At 34.4% G+C, this 19,223-nt stretch overlaps 30 non-coding genes across 30 annotated transcripts; all 30 read right to left on the bottom strand.

Moving 5' to 3' along the window:
- Positions 1 to 111: 111 nt before the first annotated feature.
- Positions 112 to 184, bottom strand: TRNAK-UUU (transfer RNA lysine (anticodon UUU)). The gene has a single exon. It is a non-coding gene; the product is annotated as a tRNA-Lys (tRNA).
- A 578-nt stretch (positions 185 to 762) lies between these two features.
- On the bottom strand, positions 763 to 835 carry TRNAK-UUU (transfer RNA lysine (anticodon UUU)). The gene has a single exon. It is a non-coding gene; the product is annotated as a tRNA-Lys (tRNA).
- Positions 836 to 1,413: 578 nt separating this feature from the next.
- On the bottom strand, positions 1,414 to 1,486 carry TRNAK-UUU (transfer RNA lysine (anticodon UUU)). Its single transcript has one exon. It is a non-coding gene; the product is annotated as a tRNA-Lys (tRNA).
- A 579-nt stretch (positions 1,487 to 2,065) lies between these two features.
- Positions 2,066 to 2,138, bottom strand: TRNAK-UUU (transfer RNA lysine (anticodon UUU)). The gene has a single exon. It is a non-coding gene; the product is annotated as a tRNA-Lys (tRNA).
- Positions 2,139 to 2,716: 578 nt separating this feature from the next.
- TRNAK-UUU (transfer RNA lysine (anticodon UUU)) lies at positions 2,717 to 2,789 on the bottom strand. The gene has a single exon. It is a non-coding gene; the product is annotated as a tRNA-Lys (tRNA).
- A 578-nt stretch (positions 2,790 to 3,367) lies between these two features.
- Positions 3,368 to 3,440, bottom strand: TRNAK-UUU (transfer RNA lysine (anticodon UUU)). Its single transcript has one exon. It is a non-coding gene; the product is annotated as a tRNA-Lys (tRNA).
- Positions 3,441 to 4,019: 579 nt separating this feature from the next.
- Positions 4,020 to 4,092, bottom strand: TRNAK-UUU (transfer RNA lysine (anticodon UUU)). The gene has a single exon. It is a non-coding gene; the product is annotated as a tRNA-Lys (tRNA).
- A 578-nt stretch (positions 4,093 to 4,670) lies between these two features.
- TRNAK-UUU (transfer RNA lysine (anticodon UUU)) lies at positions 4,671 to 4,743 on the bottom strand. The gene has a single exon. It is a non-coding gene; the product is annotated as a tRNA-Lys (tRNA).
- Positions 4,744 to 5,321: 578 nt separating this feature from the next.
- TRNAK-UUU (transfer RNA lysine (anticodon UUU)) lies at positions 5,322 to 5,394 on the bottom strand. Its single transcript has one exon. It is a non-coding gene; the product is annotated as a tRNA-Lys (tRNA).
- A 579-nt stretch (positions 5,395 to 5,973) lies between these two features.
- Positions 5,974 to 6,046, bottom strand: TRNAK-UUU (transfer RNA lysine (anticodon UUU)). Its single transcript has one exon. It is a non-coding gene; the product is annotated as a tRNA-Lys (tRNA).
- Positions 6,047 to 6,624: 578 nt separating this feature from the next.
- TRNAK-UUU (transfer RNA lysine (anticodon UUU)) lies at positions 6,625 to 6,697 on the bottom strand. The gene has a single exon. It is a non-coding gene; the product is annotated as a tRNA-Lys (tRNA).
- Positions 6,698 to 7,275: 578 nt separating this feature from the next.
- TRNAK-UUU (transfer RNA lysine (anticodon UUU)) lies at positions 7,276 to 7,348 on the bottom strand. Its single transcript has one exon. It is a non-coding gene; the product is annotated as a tRNA-Lys (tRNA).
- A 579-nt stretch (positions 7,349 to 7,927) lies between these two features.
- TRNAK-UUU (transfer RNA lysine (anticodon UUU)) lies at positions 7,928 to 8,000 on the bottom strand. Its single transcript has one exon. It is a non-coding gene; the product is annotated as a tRNA-Lys (tRNA).
- Positions 8,001 to 8,578: 578 nt separating this feature from the next.
- TRNAK-UUU (transfer RNA lysine (anticodon UUU)) lies at positions 8,579 to 8,651 on the bottom strand. The gene has a single exon. It is a non-coding gene; the product is annotated as a tRNA-Lys (tRNA).
- A 578-nt stretch (positions 8,652 to 9,229) lies between these two features.
- TRNAK-UUU (transfer RNA lysine (anticodon UUU)) lies at positions 9,230 to 9,302 on the bottom strand. Its single transcript has one exon. It is a non-coding gene; the product is annotated as a tRNA-Lys (tRNA).
- Positions 9,303 to 9,881: 579 nt separating this feature from the next.
- TRNAK-UUU (transfer RNA lysine (anticodon UUU)) lies at positions 9,882 to 9,954 on the bottom strand. The gene has a single exon. It is a non-coding gene; the product is annotated as a tRNA-Lys (tRNA).
- A 578-nt stretch (positions 9,955 to 10,532) lies between these two features.
- TRNAK-UUU (transfer RNA lysine (anticodon UUU)) lies at positions 10,533 to 10,605 on the bottom strand. Its single transcript has one exon. It is a non-coding gene; the product is annotated as a tRNA-Lys (tRNA).
- Positions 10,606 to 11,183: 578 nt separating this feature from the next.
- TRNAK-UUU (transfer RNA lysine (anticodon UUU)) lies at positions 11,184 to 11,256 on the bottom strand. Its single transcript has one exon. It is a non-coding gene; the product is annotated as a tRNA-Lys (tRNA).
- A 578-nt stretch (positions 11,257 to 11,834) lies between these two features.
- On the bottom strand, positions 11,835 to 11,907 carry TRNAK-UUU (transfer RNA lysine (anticodon UUU)). The gene has a single exon. It is a non-coding gene; the product is annotated as a tRNA-Lys (tRNA).
- A 578-nt stretch (positions 11,908 to 12,485) lies between these two features.
- Positions 12,486 to 12,558, bottom strand: TRNAR-UCU (transfer RNA arginine (anticodon UCU)). The gene has a single exon. It is a non-coding gene; the product is annotated as a tRNA-Arg (tRNA).
- Positions 12,559 to 13,136: 578 nt separating this feature from the next.
- On the bottom strand, positions 13,137 to 13,209 carry TRNAK-UUU (transfer RNA lysine (anticodon UUU)). The gene has a single exon. It is a non-coding gene; the product is annotated as a tRNA-Lys (tRNA).
- A 578-nt stretch (positions 13,210 to 13,787) lies between these two features.
- TRNAK-UUU (transfer RNA lysine (anticodon UUU)) lies at positions 13,788 to 13,860 on the bottom strand. The gene has a single exon. It is a non-coding gene; the product is annotated as a tRNA-Lys (tRNA).
- Positions 13,861 to 14,439: 579 nt separating this feature from the next.
- TRNAK-UUU (transfer RNA lysine (anticodon UUU)) lies at positions 14,440 to 14,512 on the bottom strand. Its single transcript has one exon. It is a non-coding gene; the product is annotated as a tRNA-Lys (tRNA).
- Positions 14,513 to 15,090: 578 nt separating this feature from the next.
- Positions 15,091 to 15,163, bottom strand: TRNAK-UUU (transfer RNA lysine (anticodon UUU)). The gene has a single exon. It is a non-coding gene; the product is annotated as a tRNA-Lys (tRNA).
- Positions 15,164 to 15,741: 578 nt separating this feature from the next.
- TRNAK-UUU (transfer RNA lysine (anticodon UUU)) lies at positions 15,742 to 15,814 on the bottom strand. The gene has a single exon. It is a non-coding gene; the product is annotated as a tRNA-Lys (tRNA).
- A 579-nt stretch (positions 15,815 to 16,393) lies between these two features.
- On the bottom strand, positions 16,394 to 16,466 carry TRNAK-UUU (transfer RNA lysine (anticodon UUU)). The gene has a single exon. It is a non-coding gene; the product is annotated as a tRNA-Lys (tRNA).
- A 578-nt stretch (positions 16,467 to 17,044) lies between these two features.
- On the bottom strand, positions 17,045 to 17,117 carry TRNAK-UUU (transfer RNA lysine (anticodon UUU)). Its single transcript has one exon. It is a non-coding gene; the product is annotated as a tRNA-Lys (tRNA).
- Positions 17,118 to 17,695: 578 nt separating this feature from the next.
- TRNAK-UUU (transfer RNA lysine (anticodon UUU)) lies at positions 17,696 to 17,768 on the bottom strand. The gene has a single exon. It is a non-coding gene; the product is annotated as a tRNA-Lys (tRNA).
- Positions 17,769 to 18,347: 579 nt separating this feature from the next.
- On the bottom strand, positions 18,348 to 18,420 carry TRNAK-UUU (transfer RNA lysine (anticodon UUU)). The gene has a single exon. It is a non-coding gene; the product is annotated as a tRNA-Lys (tRNA).
- Positions 18,421 to 18,998: 578 nt separating this feature from the next.
- On the bottom strand, positions 18,999 to 19,071 carry TRNAK-UUU (transfer RNA lysine (anticodon UUU)). The gene has a single exon. It is a non-coding gene; the product is annotated as a tRNA-Lys (tRNA).
- Positions 19,072 to 19,223: the final 152 nt, after the last annotated feature.

Genomic DNA, 19,223 nt, shown 5'->3' with positions numbered 1-19,223 from the left:
AACATAATCAGCATCAACAATTAAAAGATGGCTGCCTGCAGGAATGGATAATTTTAAACTCTGCAAAATTGTCCACTTCACAAACAAAAACACCATTGTTTAAAAGACACTCGCCTGAACAGGGACTTGAACCCTGGACCCTCAGATTAAAAGTCTGATGCTCTACCGACTGAGCTATCCAGGCTCTGAGCGCTGATGTTGCCATATTGGAAACTGCTCAAATATATAAAACATGACAATTTGCTGTGCAATTACAAAAAATGTGGAAAAATATATGTGTTACTGCTATCATAAACTAAAAGACTTGGCTTGTATGGTCTCTTGATGAAATATATTTTAGTTTCCTCTGTGTTTAAGATGTAAATCCTTAGATTCGTTAAGTATCACCTTACTTCAATAATCACATTCAATTATTTTTGTCAAAGAGGTTTGATTTATTACTTGTCTAATTTAATCACTGTGTGCCTATCAAAGAAAGATGGATTTGAGTTCCTGATGAAATAAAGTCTTTAGAACTGACATGTAGCGATACTACTTTGTGATGATTATATTACTAGATGCCAATAATGTGTGCCTATTGAAGAGTGATAAAGTCCATTCTTAATATTCTACAGAATCTTTCCAATCTATTCACCTTCCCATTGAATAATGAACATAATCAGCATCAACAATTAAAAGATGGCTGCCTGCAGGAATGGATAATTTTAAACTCTGCAAAATTGTCCACTTCACAAACAAAAACACCATTTTTTAAAAGACACTTGCCTGAACAGGGACTTGAACCCTGGACCCTCAGATTAAAAGTCTGATGCTCTACCGACTGAGCTATCCAGGCTCTGAGCGCTGAAGTTGTCATATTGGAAACTGCTCAAATATATAAAACATGACAATTTGCTGTGCAATTACAAAAAATGTGGAAAAATATATGTGTTACTGCAATCATGAACTGAAAGACTTGGCTTGTAGGGTCTCTTGATGAAATATATTTTAGTTTCCTCTGTGTTTAAGATGTAAATCCTTAGATTCGTTAAGTATCACCTAACTTCAATAATCACATTCAATTCTTTTTGTCAAAGAGGTTTGATTTATTACTTGTCTAATTTAATCACTGTGTGCCTATCAAAGAAGGATGGATTTGAGTTCCTGATGAAATAAAGTCTTTAGAACTGACATGTAGCGATACTACTGTGTGATGATTATATTACTAGATGCCAATAATGTGTGCTTATTGAAGAGTGATAAAGTCCATTCTTAATATTCTACAGAATCTTTCCAATCTATACACCTTCCCATTGAATAATGAACATAATCAGCATGAACAATTAAAAGATGGCTGCCTGCAGGAATGGATGATTTTAAACTCTGCAAAATTGTCCATTTCACAAACAAAAACACCATTGTTTAAAAGACACTCGCCTGAACAGGGACTTGAACCCTGGACCCTCAGATTAAAAGTCTGATGCTCTACCGACTGAGCTATCCAGGCTCTGAGTGCTGTAGTTGCCATATTGGAAAATGCTTGAAATATATAAAACATGACAATTTGCTGTGCAATTACAAAAAATGTGGAAAAATATATGTGTTACTGCAATCATGAACTGAAAGACTTGGCTTGTAGGGTCTCTTGATGAAATATATTTTAGTTTCCTCTGTGTTTAAGTTGTAAATCCTTAGATGCTTTAAGTATCACCTCACTTCAATAATCACATTCAATTATTTTTGTCAAAGAGGTTTGATTTATTACTTGTCTAATTTAATCACTGTGTGCCTATCAAAGAAGGATGGATTTGAGTTCCTGATGAAATAAAGTCTTTAGAACTGACATGTAGCGATACTACTTTGTGATGATTATATTACTAGATGCCAATAATGTGTGCCTATTGAAGAGTGATAAAGTCCATTCTTAATATTCTACAGAATCTCTCCAATCTATACACCTTCCCATTGAATAATGAACATAATCAGCATCAACAATTAAAAGATGGCTGCCTGCAGGAATGGATAATTTTAAATTCTGCAAAATTGTCCACTTCACAAACAAAAACACCATTGTTTAAAAGACACTCGCCTGAACAGGGACTTGAACCCTGGACCCTCAGATTAAAAGTCTGATGCTCTACCGACTGAGCTATCCAGGCTCTGAGCGCTGAAGTTGCCATATTGGAAACTGCTCAAATATATAAAACATGACAATTTGCTGTGCAATTACAAAAAATGTGGAAAAATATATGTGTTACTGCTATCATGAACTGAAAGACTTGGCTTGTAGGGTCTCTTGATGAAATATATTTTAGTTTCCTCTGTGTTTAAGATGTAACTCCTTAGATTCGTTAAGTATCACCTTACTTCAATAATCACATTCAATTATTTTTGTCAAAGAGGTTTGATTTATTACTTGTCTAATTTAATCACTGTGTGCCTATCAAAGAAAGATGGATTTGAGTTCCTGATGAAATAAAGTCTTTAGAAATGACATGTAGCGATACTACTTTGTGATGATTATATTACTAGATGCCAATAATGTGTGCCTATTGAAGAGTGATAAAGTCCATTCTTAATATTCTACAGAATCTTTCCAATCTATTCACCTTCCCATTGAATAATGAACATAATCAGCATCAACAATTAAAAGATGGCTGCCTGCAGGAATGGATAATTTTAAACTCTGCAAAATTGTCCACTTCACAAACAAAAACACCATTTTTTAAAAGACACTTGCCTGAACAGGGACTTGAACCCTGGACCCTCAGATTAAAAGTCTGATGCTCTACCGACTGAGCTATCCAGGCTCTGAGCGCTGAAGTTGTCATATTGGAAACTGCTCAAATATATAAAACATGACAATTTGCTGTGCAATTACAAAAAATGTGGAAAAATATATGTGTTACTGCAATCATGAACTGAAAGACTTGGCTTGTAGGGTCTCTTGATGAAATATATTTTAGTTTCCTCTGTGTTTAAGATGTAAATCCTTAGATTCGTTAAGTATCACCTAACTTCAATAATCACATTCAATTCTTTTTGTCAAAGAGGTTTGATTTATTACTTGTCTAATTTAATCACTGTGTGCCTATCAAAGAAGGATGGATTTGAGTTCCTGATGAAATAAAGTCTTTAGAACTGACATGTAGCGATACTACTGTGTGATGATTATATTACTAGATTCCAATAATGTGTGCCTATTGAAGAGTGATAAAGTCCATTCTTAATATTCTACAGAATCTTTCCAATCTATACACCTTCCCATTGAATAATGAACATAATCAGCATCAACAATTAAAAGATGGCTGCCTGCAGGAATGGATGATTTTAAACTCTGCAAAATTGTCCATTTCACAAACAAAAACACCATTGTTTAAAAGACACTCGCCTGAACAGGGACTTGAACCCTGGACCCTCAGATTAAAAGTCTGATGCTCTACCGACTGAGCTATCCAGGCTCTGAGTGCTGAAGTTGCCATATTGGAAAATGCTTGAAATATATAAAACATGACAATTTGCTGTGCAATTACAAAAAATGTGGAAAAATATATGTGTTACTGCAATCATGAACTGAAAGACTTGGCTTGTAGGGTCTCTTGATGAAATATATTTTAGTTTCCTCTGTGTTTAAGTTGTAAATCCTTAGATGCTTTAAGTATCACCTCACTTCAATAATCACATTCAATTATTTTTGTCAAAGAGGTTTGATTTATTACTTGTCTAATTTAATCACTGTGTGCCTATCAAAGAAGGATGGATTTGAGTTCCTGATGAAATAAAGTCTTTAGAACTGACATGTAGCGATACTACTTTGTGATGATTATATTACTAGATGCCAATAATGTGTGCCTATTGAAGAGTGATAAAGTCCATTCTTAATATTCTACAGAATCTCTCCAATCTATACACCTTCCCATTGAATAATGAACATAATCAGCATCAACAATTAAAAGATGGCTGCCTGCAGGAATGGATAATTTTAAATTCTGCAAAATTGTCCACTTCACAAACAAAAACAACATTGTTTAAAAGACACTCGCCTGAACAGGGACTTGAACCCTGGACCCTCAGATTAAAAGTCTGATGCTCTACCGACTGAGCTATCCAGGCTCTGAGCGCTGAAGTTGCCATATTGGAAACTGCTCAAATATATAAAACATGACAATTTGCTGTGCAATTACAAAAAATGTGGAAAAATATATGTGTTACTGCTATCATAAACTAAAAGACTTGGCTTGTATGGTCTCTTGATGAAATATATTTTAGTTTCCTCTGTGTTTAAGATGTAAATCCTTAGATTCGTTAAGTATCACCTCACTTCAATAATCACATTCAATTATTTTTGTCAAAGAGGTTTGATTTATTACTTGTCTAATTTAATCACTGTGTGCCTATCAAAGAAAGATGGATTTGAGTTCCTGATGAAATAAAGTCTTTAGAACTGACATGTAGCGATACTACTTTGTGATGATTATATTACTAGATGCCAATAATGTGTGCCTATTGAAGAGTGATAAAGTCCATTCTTAATATTCTACAGAATCTTTCCAATCTATTCACCTTCCCATTGAATAATGAACATAATCAGCATCAACAATTAAAAGATGGCTGCCTGCAGGAATGGATAATTTTAAACTCTGCAAAATTGTCCACTTCACAAACAAAAACACCATTTTTTAAAAGACACTTGCCTGAACAGGGACTTGAACCCTGGACCCTCAGATTAAAAGTCTGATGCTCTACCGACTGAGCTATCCAGGATCTGAGCGCTGAAGTTGTCATATTGGAAACTGCTCAAATATATAAAACATGACAATTTGCTGTGCAATTACAAAAAATGTGGAAAAATATATGTGTTACTGCAATCATGAACTGAAAGACTTGGCTTGTAGGGTCTCTTGATGAAATATATTTTAGTTTCCTCTGTGTTTAAGATGTAAATCCTTAGATTCGTTAAGTATCACCTAACTTCAATAATCACATTCAATTCTTTTTGTCAAAGAGGTTTGATTTATTACTTGTCTAATTTAATCACTGTGTGCCTATCAAAGAAGGATGGATTTGAGTTCCTGATGAAATAAAGTCTTTAGAACTGACATGTAGCGATACTACTGTGTGATGATTATATTACTAGATGCCAATAATGTGTGCTTATTGAAGAGTGATAAAGTCCATTCTTAATATTCTACAGAATCTTTCCAATCTATACACCTTCCCATTGAATAATGAACATAATCAGCATGAACAATTAAAAGATGGCTGCCTGCAGGAATGGATGATTTTAAACTCTGCAAAATTGTCCATTTCACAAACAAAAACACCATTGTTTAAAAGACACTCGCCTGAACAGGGACTTGAACCCTGGACCCTCAGATTAAAAGTCTGATGCTCTACCGACTGAGTTATCCAGGCTCTGAGTGCTGAAGTTGCCATATTGGAAAATGCTTGAAATATATAAAACATGACAATTTGCTGTGCAATTACAAAAAATGTGGAAAAATATATGTGTTACTGCAATCATGAACTGAAAGACTTGGCTTGTAGGGTCTCTTGATGAAATATATTTTAGTTTCCTCTGTGTTTAAGTTGTAAATCCTTAGATGCTTTAAGTATCACCTCACTTCAATAATCACATTCAATTATTTTTGTCAAAGAGGTTTGATTTATTACTTGTCTAATTTAATCACTGTGTGCCTATCAAAGAAGGATGGATTTGAGTTCCTGATGAAATAAAGTCTTTAGAACTGACATGTAGCGATACTACTTTGTGATGATTATATTACTAGATGCCAATAATGTGTGCCTATTGAAGAGTGATAAAGTCCATTCTTAATATTCTACAGAATCTCTCCAATCTATACACCTTCCCATTGAATAATGAACATAATCAGCATCAACAATTAAAAGATGGCTGCCTGCAGGAATGGATAATTTTAAATTCTGCAAAATTGTCCACTTCACAAACAAAAACACCATTGTTTAAAAGACACTCGCCTGAACAGGGACTTGAACCCTGGACCCTCAGATTAAAAGTCTGATGCTCTACCGACTGAGCTATCCAGGCTCTGAGCGCTGAAGTTGCCATATTGGAAACTGCTCAAATATATAAAACATGACAATTTGCTGTGCAATTACAAAAAATGTGGAAAAATATATGTGTTACTGCTATCATGAACTGAAAGACTTGGCTTGTAGGGTCTCTTGATGAAATATATTTTAGTTTCCTCTGTGTTTAAGATGTAAATCCTTAGATTCGTTAAGTATCACCTTACTTCAATAATCACATTCAATTATTTTTGTCAAAGAGGTTTGATTTATTACTTGTCTAATTTAATCACTGTGTGCCTATCAAAGAAAGATGGATTTGAGTTCCTGATGAAATAAAGTCTTTAGAACTGACATGTAGCGATACTACTTTGTGATGATTATATTACTAGATGCCAATAATGTGTGCCTATTGAAGAGTGATAAAGTCCATTCTTAATATTCTACAGAATCTTTCCAATCTATTCACCTTCCCATTGAATAATGAACATAATCAGCATCAACAATTAAAAGATGGCTGCCTGCAGGAATGGATAATTTTAAACTCTGCAAAATTGTCCACTTCACAAACAAAAGCACCATTTTTTAAAAGACACTTGCCTGAACAGGGACTTGAACCCTGGACCCTCAGATTAAAAGTCTGATGCTCTACCGACTGAGCTATCCAGGCTCTGAGCGCTGAAGTTGTCATATTGGAAACTGCTCAAATATATAAAACATGACAATTTGCTGTGCAATTACAAAAAATGTGGAAAAATATATGTGTTACTGCAATCATGAACTGAAAGACTTGGCTTGTAGGGTCTCTTGATGAAATATATTTTAGTTTCCTCTGTGTTTAAGATGTAAATCCTTAGATTCGTTAAGTATCACCTAACTTCAATAATCACATTCAATTCTTTTTGTCAAAGAGGTTTGATTTATTACTTGTCTAATTTAATCACTGTGTGCCTATCAAAGAAGGATGGATTTGAGTTCCTGATGAAATAAAGTCTTTAGAACTGACATGTAGCGATACTACTGTGTGATGATTATATTACTAGATGCCAATAATGTGTGCTTATTGAAGAGTGATAAAGTCCATTCTTAATATTCTACAGAATCTTTCCAATCTATACACCTTCCCATTGAATAATGAACATAATCAGCATGAACAATTAAAAGATGGCTGCCTGCAGGAATGGATGATTTTAAACTCTGCAAAATTGTCCATTTCACAAACAAAAACACCATTGTTTAAAAGACACTCGCCTGAACAGGGACTTGAACCCTGGACCCTCAGATTAAAAGTCTGATGCTCTACCGACTGAGCTATCCAGGCTCTGAGTGCTGAAGTTGCCATATTGGAAAATGCTTGAAATATATAAAACATGACAATTTGCTGTGCAATTACAAAAAATGTGGAAAAATATATGTGTTACTGCAATCATGAACTGAAAGACTTGGCTTGTAGGGTCTCTTGATGAAATATATTTTAGTTTCCTCTGTGTTTAAGTTGTAAATCCTTAGATGCTTTAAGTATCACCTCACTTCAATAATCACATTCAATTATTTTTGTCAAAGAGGTTTGATTTATTACTTGTCTAATTTAATCACTGTGTGCCTATCAAAGAAGGATGGATTTGAGTTCCTGATGAAATAAAGTCTTTAGAACTGACATGTAGCGATACTACTTTGTGATGATTATATTACTAGATGCCAATAATGTGTGCCTATTGAAGAGTGATAAAGTCCATTCTTAATATTCTACAGAATCTCTCCAATCTATACACCTTCCCATTGAATAATGAACATAATCAGCATCAACAATTAAAAGATGGCTGCCTGCAGGAATGGATAATTTTAAATTCTGCAAAATTGTCCACTTCACAAACAAAAACACCATTGTTTAAAAGACACTCGCCTGAACAGGGACTTGAACCCTGGACCCTCAGATTAAAAGTCTGATGCTCTACCGACTGAGCTATCCAGGCTCTGAGCGCTGAAGTTGCCATATTGGAAACTGCTCAAATATATAAAACATGACAATTTGCTGTGCAATTACAAAAAATGTGGAAAAATATATGTGTTACTGCTATCATGAACTGAAAGACTTGGCTTGTAGGGTCTCTTGATGAAATATATTTTAGTTTCCTCTGTGTTTAAGATGTAAATCCTTAGATTCGTTAAGTATCACCTTACTTCAATAATCACATTCAATTATTTTTGTCAAAGAGGTTTGATTTATTACTTGTCTAATTTAATCACTGTGTGCCTATCAAAGAAAGATGGATTTGAGTTCCTGATGAAATAAAGTCTTTAGAACTGACATGTAGCGATACTACTTTGTGATGATTATATTACTAGATGCCAATAATGTGTGCCTATTGAAGAGTGATAAAGTCCATTCTTAATATTCTACAGAATCTTTCCAATCTATTCACCTTCCCATTGAATAATGAACATAATCAGCAACAACAATTAAAAGATGGCTGCCTGCAGGAATGGATAATTTTAAACTCTGCAAAATTGTCCACTTCACAAACAAAAACACCATTTTTTAAAAGACACTTGCCTGAACAGGGACTTGAACCCTGGACCCTCAGATTAAAAGTCTGATGCTCTACCGACTGAGCTATCCAGGCTCTGAGCGCTGAAGTTGTCATATTGGAAACTGCTCAAATATATAAAACATGACAATTTGCTGTGCAATTACAAAAAATGTGGAAAAATATATGTGTTACTGCAATCATGAACTGAAAGACTTGGCTTGTAGGGTCTCTTGATGAAATATATTTTAGTTTCCTCTGTGTTTAAGATGTAAATCCTTAGATTCGTTAAGTATCACCTAACTTCAATAATCACATTCAATTCTTTTTGTCAAAGAGGTTTGATTTATTACTTGTCTAATTTAATCACTGTGTGCCTATCAAAGAAGGATGGATTTGAGTTCCTGATGAAATAAAGTCTTTAGAACTGACATGTAGCGATACTACTGTGTGATGATTATATTACTAGATTCCAATAATGTGTGCCTATTGAAGAGTGATAAAGTCCATTCTTAATATTCTACAGAATCTTTCCAATCTATACACCTTCCCATTGAATAATGAACATAATCAGCATCAACAATTAAAAGATGGCTGCCTGCAGGAATGGATGATTTTAAACTCTGCAAAATTGTCCATTTCACAAACAAAAACACCATTGTTTAAAAGACACTCGCCTGAACAGGGACTTGAACCCTGGACCCTCAGATTAAAAGTCTGATGCTCTACCGACTGAGCTATCCAGGCTCTGAGTGCTGAAGTTGCCATATTGGAAAATGCTTGAAATATATAAAACATGACAATTTGCTGTGCAATTACAAAAAATGTGGAAAAATATATGTGTTACTGCAATCATGAACTGAAAGACTTGGCTTGTAGGGTCTCTTGATGAAATATATTTTAGTTTCCTCTGTGTTTAAGTTGTAAATCCTTAGATGCTTTAAGTATCACCTCACTTCAATAATCACATTCAATTATTTTTGTCAAAGAGGTTTGATTTATTACTTGTCTAATTTAATCACTGTGTGCCTATCAAAGAAGGATGGATTTGAGTTCCTGATGAAATAAAGTCTTTAGAACTGACATGTAGCGATACTACTTTGTGATGATTATATTACTAGATGCCAATAATGTGTGCCTATTGAAGAGTGATAAAGTCCATTCTTAATATTCTACAGAATCTCTCCAATCTATACACCTTCCCATTGAATAATGAACATAATCAGCATCAACAATTAAAAGATGGCTGCCTGCAGGAATGGATAATTTTAAATTCTGCAAAATTGTCCACTTCACAAACAAAAACAACATTGTTTAAAAGACACTCGCCTGAACAGGGACTTGAACCCTGGACCCTCAGATTAAAAGTCTGATGCTCTACCGACTGAGCTATCCAGGCTCTGAGCGCTGAAGTTGCCATATTGGAAACTGCTCAAATATATAAAACATGACAATTTGCTGTGCAATTACAAAAAATGTGGAAAAATATATGTGTTACTGCTATCATGAACTGAAAGACTTGGCTTGTAGGGTCTCTTGATGAAATATATTTTAGTTTCCTCTGTGTTTAAGATGTAAATCCTTAGATTCGTTAAGTATCACCTTACTTCAATAATCACATTCAATTATTTTTGTCAAAGAGGTTTGATTTATTACTTGTCTAATTTAAGCACTGTGTGCCTATCAAAGAAGGATGGATTTGAGTTCCTGATGAAATAAAGTCTTTAGAACTGACATGTAGCGATACTACTTTGTAATGACTATATTACTAGATGCCAATAATGTGTGCCTATTGAAGAGTGATAAAGTCCATTCTTAATATTCTAAAGAATCTCTCCAATCTATACACCTTCCCATTGAATAATGAACATAATCAGCATCAACAATTAAAAGATGGCTGCCTGCAGGAATGGATCATTTTAAACTCTGCAAAATTGTCCATTTCACAAACAAAAACACCATTGTTTAAAAGACACTCGCCTGAACAGGGACTTGAACCCTGGACCCTCAGATTAAAAGACTGATGTTCTACCGACTGAGCTATCCAGGCTCTGAGCGCTGAAGTTGCCATATTGGAAACTGCTCAAATATATAAAACATGACAATTTGCTGTGCAATTACAAAAAATGTGGAAAAATATATGTGTTACTGCTATCATGAACTGAAAGACTTGGCTTGTAGGGTCTCTTGATGAAATATATTTTAGTTTCCTCTGTGTTTAAGATGTAAATCCTTAGATTCGTTAAGTATCACCTTACTTCAATAATCACATTCAATTATTTTTGTCAAAGAGGTTTGATTTATTACTTGTCTAATTTAATCACTGTGTGCCTATCAAAGAAAGATGGATTTGAGTTCCTGATGAAATAAAGTCTTTAGAACTGACATGTAGCGATACTACTTTGTGATGATTATATTACTAGATGCCAATAATGTGTGCCTATTGAAGAGTGATAAAGTCCATTCTTAATATTCTACAGAATCTTTCCAATCTATTCACCTTCCCATTGAATAATGAACATAATCAGCATCAACAATTAAAAGATGGCTGCCTGCAGGAATGGATAATTTTAAACTCTGCAAAATTGTCCACTTCACAAACAAAAACACCATTTTTTAAAAGACACTTGCCTGAACAGGGACTTGAACCCTGGACCCTCAGATTAAAAGTCTGATGCTCTACCGACCGAGCTATCCAGGCTCTGAGCGCTGAAGTTGTCATATTGGAAACTGCTCAAATATATAAAACATGACAATTTGCTGTGCAATTACAAAAAATGTGGAAAAATATATGTGTTACTGCAATCATGAACTGAAAGACTTGGCTTGTAGGGTCTCTTGATGAAATATATTTTAGTTTCCTCTGTGTTTAAGTTGTAAATCCTTAGATGCTTTAAGTATCACCTCACTTCAATAATCACATTCAATTATTTTTGTCAAAGAGGTTTGATTTATTACTTGTCTAATTTAATCACTGTGTGCCTATCAAAGAAGGATGGATTTGAGTTCCTGATGAAATAAAGTCTTTAGAACTGACATGTAGCGATACTACTTTGTGATGATTATATTACTAGATGCCAATAATGTGTGCCTATTGAAGAGTGATAAAGTCCATTCTTAATATTCTACAGAATCTCTCCAATCTATACACCTTCCCATTGAATAATGAACATAATCAGCATCAACAATTAAAAGATGGCTGCCTGCAGGAATGGATAATTTTAAATTCTGCAAAATTGTCCACTTCACAAACAAAAACAACATTGTTTAAAAGACACTCGCCTGAACAGGGACTTGAACCCTGGACCCTCAGATTAAAAGTCTGATGCTCTACCGACTGAGCTATCCAGGCTCTGAGCGCTGAAGTTGCCATATTGGAAACTGCTCAAATATATAAAACATGACAATTTGCTGTGCAATTACAAAAAATGTGGAAAAATATATGTGTTACTGCTATCATGAACTGAAAGACTTGGCTTGTAGGGTCTCTTGATGAAATATATTTTAGTTTCCTCTGTGTTTAAGATGTAAATCCTTAGATTCGTTAAGTATCACCTTACTTCAATAATCACATTCAATTATTTTTGTCAAAGAGGTTTGATTTATTACTTGTCTAATTTAAGCACTGTGTGCCTATCAAAGAAGGATGGATTTGAGTTCCTGATGAAATAAAGTCTTTAGAACTGACATGTAGCGATACTACTTTGTGATGATTATATTACTAGATGCCAATAATGTGTGCCTATTGAAGAGTGATAAAGTCCATTCTTAATATTCTAAAGAATCTCTCCAATCTATACACCTTCCCATTGAATAATGAACATAATCAGCATCAACAATTAAAAGATGGCTGCCTGCAGGAATGGATAATTTTAAACTCTGCAAAATTGTCCACTTCACAAACAAAAACACCATTGTTTAAAAGACACTCGCCTGAACAGGGACTTGAACCCTGGACCCTCAGATTAGAAGTCTGATGCTCTACCGACTGAGCTATCCAGGCTCTGAGCGCTGATGTTGCCATATTGGAAACTGCTCAAATATATAAAACATGACAATTTGCTGTGCAATTACAAAAAATGTGGAAAAATATATGTGTTACTGCTATCATAAACTAAAAGACTTGGCTTGTATGGTCTCTTGATGAAATATATTTTAGTTTCCTCTGTGTTTAAGATGTAAATCCTTAGATTCGTTAAGTATCACCTTACTTCAATAATCACATTCAATTATTTTTGTCAAAGAGGTTTGATTTATTACTTGTCTAATTTAATCACTGTGTGCCTATCAAAGAAAGATGGATTTGAGTTCCTGATGAAATAAAGTCTTTAGAACTGACATGTAGCGATACTACTTTGTGATGATTATATTACTAGATGCCAATAATGTGTGCCTATTGAAGAGTGATAAAGTCCATTCTTAATATTCTACAGAATCTTTCCAATCTATTCACCTTCCCATTGAATAATGAACATAATCAGCATCAACAATTAAAAGATGGCTGCCTGCAGGAATGGATAATTTTAAACTCTGCAAAATTGTCCACTTCACAAACAAAAACACCATTTTTTAAAAGACACTCGCCTGAACAGGGACTTGAACCCTGGACCCTCAGATTAAAAGTCTGATGCTCTACCGACTGAGCTATCCAGGCTCTGAGCGCTGAAGTTGTCATATTGGAAACTGCTCAAATATATAAAACATGACAATTTGCTGTGCAATTACAAAAAATGTGGAAAAATATATGTGTTACTGCAATCATGAACTGAAAGACTTGGCTTGTAGGGTCTCTTGATGAAATATATTTTAGTTTCCTCTGTGTTTAAGATGTAAATCCTTAGATTCGTTAAGTATCACCTAACTTCAATAATCACATTCAATTCTTTTTGTCAAAGAGGTTTGATTTATTACTTGTCTAATTTAATCACTGTGTGCCTATCAAAGAAGGATGGATTTGAGTTCCTGATGAAATAAAGTCTTTAGAACTGACATGTAGCGATACTACTGTGTGATGATTATATTACTAGATGCCAATAATGTGTGCTTATTGAAGAGTGATAAAGTCCATTCTTAATATTCTACAGAATCTTTCCAATCTATACACCTTCCCATTGAATAATGAACATAATCAGCATGAACAATTAAAAGATGGCTGCCTGCAGGAATGGATGATTTTAAACTCTGCAAAATTGTCCATTTCACAAACAAAAACACCATTGTTTAAAAGACACTCGCCTGAACAGGGACTTGAACCCTGGACCCTCAGATTAAAAGTCTGATGCTCTACCGACTGAGCTATCCAGGCTCTGAGTGCTGAAGTTGCCATATTGGAAAATGCTTGAAATATATAAAACATGACAATTTGCTGTGCAATTACAAAAAATGTGGAAAAATATATGTGTTACTGCAATCATGAACTGAAAGACTTGGCTTGTAGGGTCTCTTGATGAAATATATTTTAGTTTCCTCTGTGTTTAAGTTGTAAATCCTTAGATGCTTTAAGTATCACCTCACTTCAATAATCACATTCAATTATTTTTGTCAAAGAGGTTTGATTTATTACTTGTCTAATTTAATCACTGTGTGCCTATCAAAGAAGGATGGATTTGAGTTCCTGATGAAATAAAGTCTTTAGAACTGACATGTAGCGATACTACTTTGTGATGATTATATTACTAGATGCCAATAATGTGTGCCTATTGAAGAGTGATAAAGTCCATTCTTAATATTCTACAGAATCTCTCCAATCTATACACCTTCCCATTGAATAATGAACATAATCAGCATCAACAATTAAAAGATGGCTGCCTGCAGGAATGGATAATTTTAAATTCTGCAAAATTGTCCACTTCACAAACAAAAACAACATTGTTTAAAAGACACTCGCCTGAACAGGGACTTGAACCCTGGACCCTCAGATTAAAAGTCTGATGCTCTACCGACTGAGCTATCCAGGCTCTGAGTGCTGAAGTTGCCATATTGGAAACTGCTCAAATATATAAAACATGACAATTTGCTGTGCAATTACAAAAAATGTGGAAAAATATATGTGTTACTGCTATCATGAACTGAAAGACTTGGCTTGTAGGGTCTCTTGATGAAATATATTTTAGTTTCCTCTGTGTTTAAGATGTAAATCCTTAGATTCGTTAAGTATCACCTTACTTCAATAATCACATTCAATTATTTTTGTCAAAGAGGTTTGATTTATTACTTGTCTAATTTAAGCACTGTGTGCCTATCAAAGAAGGATGGATTTGAGTTCCTGATGAAATAAAGTCTTTAGTACTGACATGTAGCGATACTACTTTGTGATGATTATATTACTAGATGCCAATAATGTGTGCCTATTGAAGAGTGATAAAGTCCATTCTTAATATTCTAAAGAATCTCTCCAATCTATACACCTTCCCATTGAATAATGAACATAATCAGCATCAACAATTAAAAGATGGCTGCCTGCAGGAATGGATGATTTTAAACTCTGCAAAATTGTCCACTTCACAAACAAAAACACCATTGTTTAAAAGACACTCGCCTGAACAGGGACTTGAACCCTGGACCCTCAGATTAAAAGTCTGATGCTCTACCGACTGAGCTATCCAGGCTCTGAGCGCTGATGTTGCCATATTGGAAACTGCTCAAATATATAAAACATGACAATTTGCTGTGCAATTACAAAAAATGTGGAAAAATATATGTGTTACTGCTATCATAAACTAAAAGACTTGGCTTGTATGGTCTCTTGATGAAATATATTTTAGTTTCCTCTGTGTTTAAGATGTAAATCCTTAGATTCGTTAAGTATCACCTAACTTCAATAATCACATTCAATTCTTTTTGTCAAAGAGGTTTGATTTATTACTTGTCTAATTTAATCACTGTGTGCCTATCAAAGAAGGATGGATTTGAGTTCCTGATGAAATAAAGTCTTTAGAACTGACATGTAGCGATACTACTGTGTGATGATTATATTACTAGATGCCAATAATGTGTGCTTATTGAAGAGTGATAAAGTCCATTCTTAATATTCTACAGAATCTTTCCAATCTATACACCTTCCCATTGAATAATGAACATAATCAGCATGAACAATTAAAAGATGGCTGCCTGCAGGAATGGATGATTTTAAACTCTGCAAAATTGTCCATTTCACAAACAAAAACACCATTGTTTAAAAGACACTCGCCTGAACAGGGACTTGAACCCTGGACCCTCAGATTAAAAGTCTGATGCTCTACCGACTGAGCTATCCAGGCTCTGAGTGCTGAAGTTGCCATATTGGAAAATGCTTGAAATATATAAAACATGACAATTTGCTGTGCAATTACAAAAAATGTGGAAAAATATATGTGTTACTGCAATCATGAACTGAAAGACTTGGCTTGTAGGGTCTCTTGATGAAATATATTTTAGTTTCCTCTGTGTTTAAGTTGTAAATCCTTAGATGCTTTAAGTATCACCTCACTTCAATAATCACATTCAATTATTTTTGTCAAAGAGGTTTGATTTATTACTTGTCTAATTTAATCACTGTGTGCCTATCAAAGAAGGATGGATTTGAGTTCCTGATGAAATAAAGTCTTTAGAACTGACATGTAGCGATACTACTTTGTGATGATTATATTACTAGATGCCAATAATGTGTGCCTATTGAAGAGTGATAAAGTCCATTCTTAATATTCTACAGAATCTCTCCAATCTATACACCTTCCCATTGAATAATGAACATAATCAGCATCAACAATTAAAAGATGGCTGCCTGCAGGAATGGATAATTTTAAATTCTGCAAAATTGTCCACTTCACAAACAAAAACACCATTGTTTAAAAGACACTCGCCTGAACAGGGACTTGAACCCTGGACCCTCAGATTAAAAGTCTGATGCTCTACCGACTGAGCTATCCAGGCTCTGAGCGCTGAAGTTGCCATATTGGAAACTGCTCAAATATATAAAACATGACAATTTGCTGTGCAATTACAAAAAATGTGGAAAAATATATGTGTTACTGCTATCATGAACTGAAAGACTTGGCTTGTAGGGTCTCTTGATGAAATATATTTTAGTTTCCTCTGTGTTTAAGATGTAAATCCTTAGATTCGTTAAGTATCACCTTACTTCAATAATCACATTCAATTATTTTTGTCAAAGAGGTTTGATTTATTACTTGTCTAATTTAATCACTGTGTGCCTATCAAAGAAAGATGGATTTGAGTTCCTGATGAAATAAAGTCTTTAGAACTGACATGTAGCGATACTACTTTGTGATGATTATATTACTAGATGCCAATAATGTGTGCCTATTGAAGAGTGATAAAGTCCATTCTTAATATTCTACAGAATCTTTCCAATCTATTCACCTTCCCATTGAATAATGAACATAATCAGCATCAACAATTAAAAGATGGCTGCCTGCAGGAATGGATAATTTTAAACTCTGCAAAATTGTCCACTTCACAAACAAAAACACCATTTTTTAAAAGACACTTGCCTGAACAGGGACTTGAACCCTGGACCCTCAGATTAAAAGTCTGATGCTCTACCGACTGAGCTATCCAGGCTCTGAGCGCTGAAGTTGTCATATTGGAAACTGCTCAAATATATAAAACATGACAATTTGCTGTGCAATTACAAAAAATGTGGAAAAATATATGTGTTACTGCAATCATGAACTGAAAGACTTGGCTTGTAGGGTCTCTTGATGAAATATATTTTAGTTTCCTCTGTGTTTAAGATGTAAATCCTTAGATTCGTTAAGTATCACCTAACTTCAATAATCACATTCAATTCTTTTTGTCAAAGAGGTTTGATTTATTACTTGTCTAATTTAATCACTGTGTGCCTATCAAAGAAGGATGGATTTGAGTTCCTGATGAAATAAAGTCTTTAGAACTGACATGTAGCGATACTACTGTGTGATGATTATATTACTAGATTCCAATAATGTGTGCCTATTGAAGAGTGATAAAGTCCATTCTTAATATTCTACAGAATCTTTCCAATCTATACACCTTCCCATTGAATAATGAACATAATCAGCATCAACAATTAAAAGATGGCTGCCTGCAGGAATGGATGATTTTAAACTCTGCAAAATTGTCCATTTCACAAACAAAAACACCATTGTTTAAAAGACACTCGCCTGAACAGGGACTTGAACCCTGGACCCTCAGATTAAAAGTCTGATGCTCTACCGACTGAGCTATCCAGGCTCTGAGTGCTGAAGTTGCCATATTGGAAAATGCTTGAAATATATAAAACATGACAATTTGCTGTGCAATTACAAAAAATGTGGAAAAATATATGTGTTACTGCAATCATGAACTGAAAGACTTGGCTTGTAGGGTCTCTTGATGAAATATATTTTAGTTTCCTCTGTGTTTAAGTTGTAAATCCTTAGATGCTTTAAGTATCACCTCACTTCAATAATCACATTCAATTATTTTTGTCAAAGAGGTTTGATTTATTACTTGTCTAATTTAATCACTGTGTGCCTATCAAAGAAGGATGTATTTGAGTTCCTGATGAAATAAAGTCTTTAGAACTGACATGTAGCGATACTACTTTGTGATGATTATATTACTAGATGCCAATAATGTGTGCCTATTGAAGAGTGATAAAGTCCATTCTTAATATTCTACAGAATCTCTCCAATCTATACACCTTCCCATTGAATAATGAACATAATCAGCATCAACAATTAAAAGATGGCTGCCTGCAGGAATGGATAATTTTAAATTCTGCAAAATTGTCCACTTCACAAACAAAAACACCATTGTTTAAAAGACACTCGCCTGAACAGGGACTTGAACCCTGGACCCTCAGATTAAAAGTCTGATGCTCTACCGACTGAGCTATCCAGGCTCTGAGCGCTGAAGTTGCCATATTGGAAACTGCTCAAATATATAAAACATGACAATTTGCTGTGCAATTACAAAAAATGTGGAAAAATATATGTGTTACTGCTATCATGAACTGAAAGACTTGGCTTGTAGGGTCTCTTGATGAAATATATTTTAGTTTCCTCTGTGTTTAAGATGTAAATCCTTAGATTCGTTAAGTATCACCTTACTTCAATAATCACATTCAATTATTTTTGTCAAAGAGGTTTGATTTATTACTTGTCTAATTTAAGCACTGTGTGCCTATCAAAGAAGGATGGATTTGAGTTCCTGATGAAATAAAGTCTTTAGAACTGACATGTAGCGATACTATTTTGTGATGATTATATTACTAGATGCCAATAATGTGTGCCTATTGAAGAGTGATAAAGTCCATTCTTAATATTCTACAGAATCTTTCCAATCTATACACCTTCCCATTGATTAATGAACATAATCAGCATCAACAATTAAAAGATGGCTGCCTGCAGGAATGGATAATTTTAAACTCTGCAAAATTGTCCACTTCACAAACAAAAACACCATTTTTTAAAAGACACTTGCCTGAACAGGGACTTGAACCCTGGACCCTCAGATTAAAAGTCTGATGCTCTACCGACTGAGCTATCCAGGCTCTGAGCGCTGATGTTGCTATATTGGAAACTGCTCAAATATATAAAACATGACAATTTGCTGTGCAATTACAAAAAATGTGGAAAAATATATGTGTTACTGCTATCATGAACTGAAAGACTTGGCTTGTAGGGTCTCTTGATGAAATATATT

The sequence above is a fragment of the Pseudophryne corroboree genome, chromosome 1 (assembly GCF_028390025.1).
Source record: "Pseudophryne corroboree isolate aPseCor3 chromosome 1, aPseCor3.hap2, whole genome shotgun sequence".
Taxonomy (NCBI): Eukaryota; Metazoa; Chordata; class Amphibia; order Anura; family Myobatrachidae; genus Pseudophryne; species Pseudophryne corroboree.
This window is presented reverse-complemented; position numbering and strand designations above follow the sequence as displayed.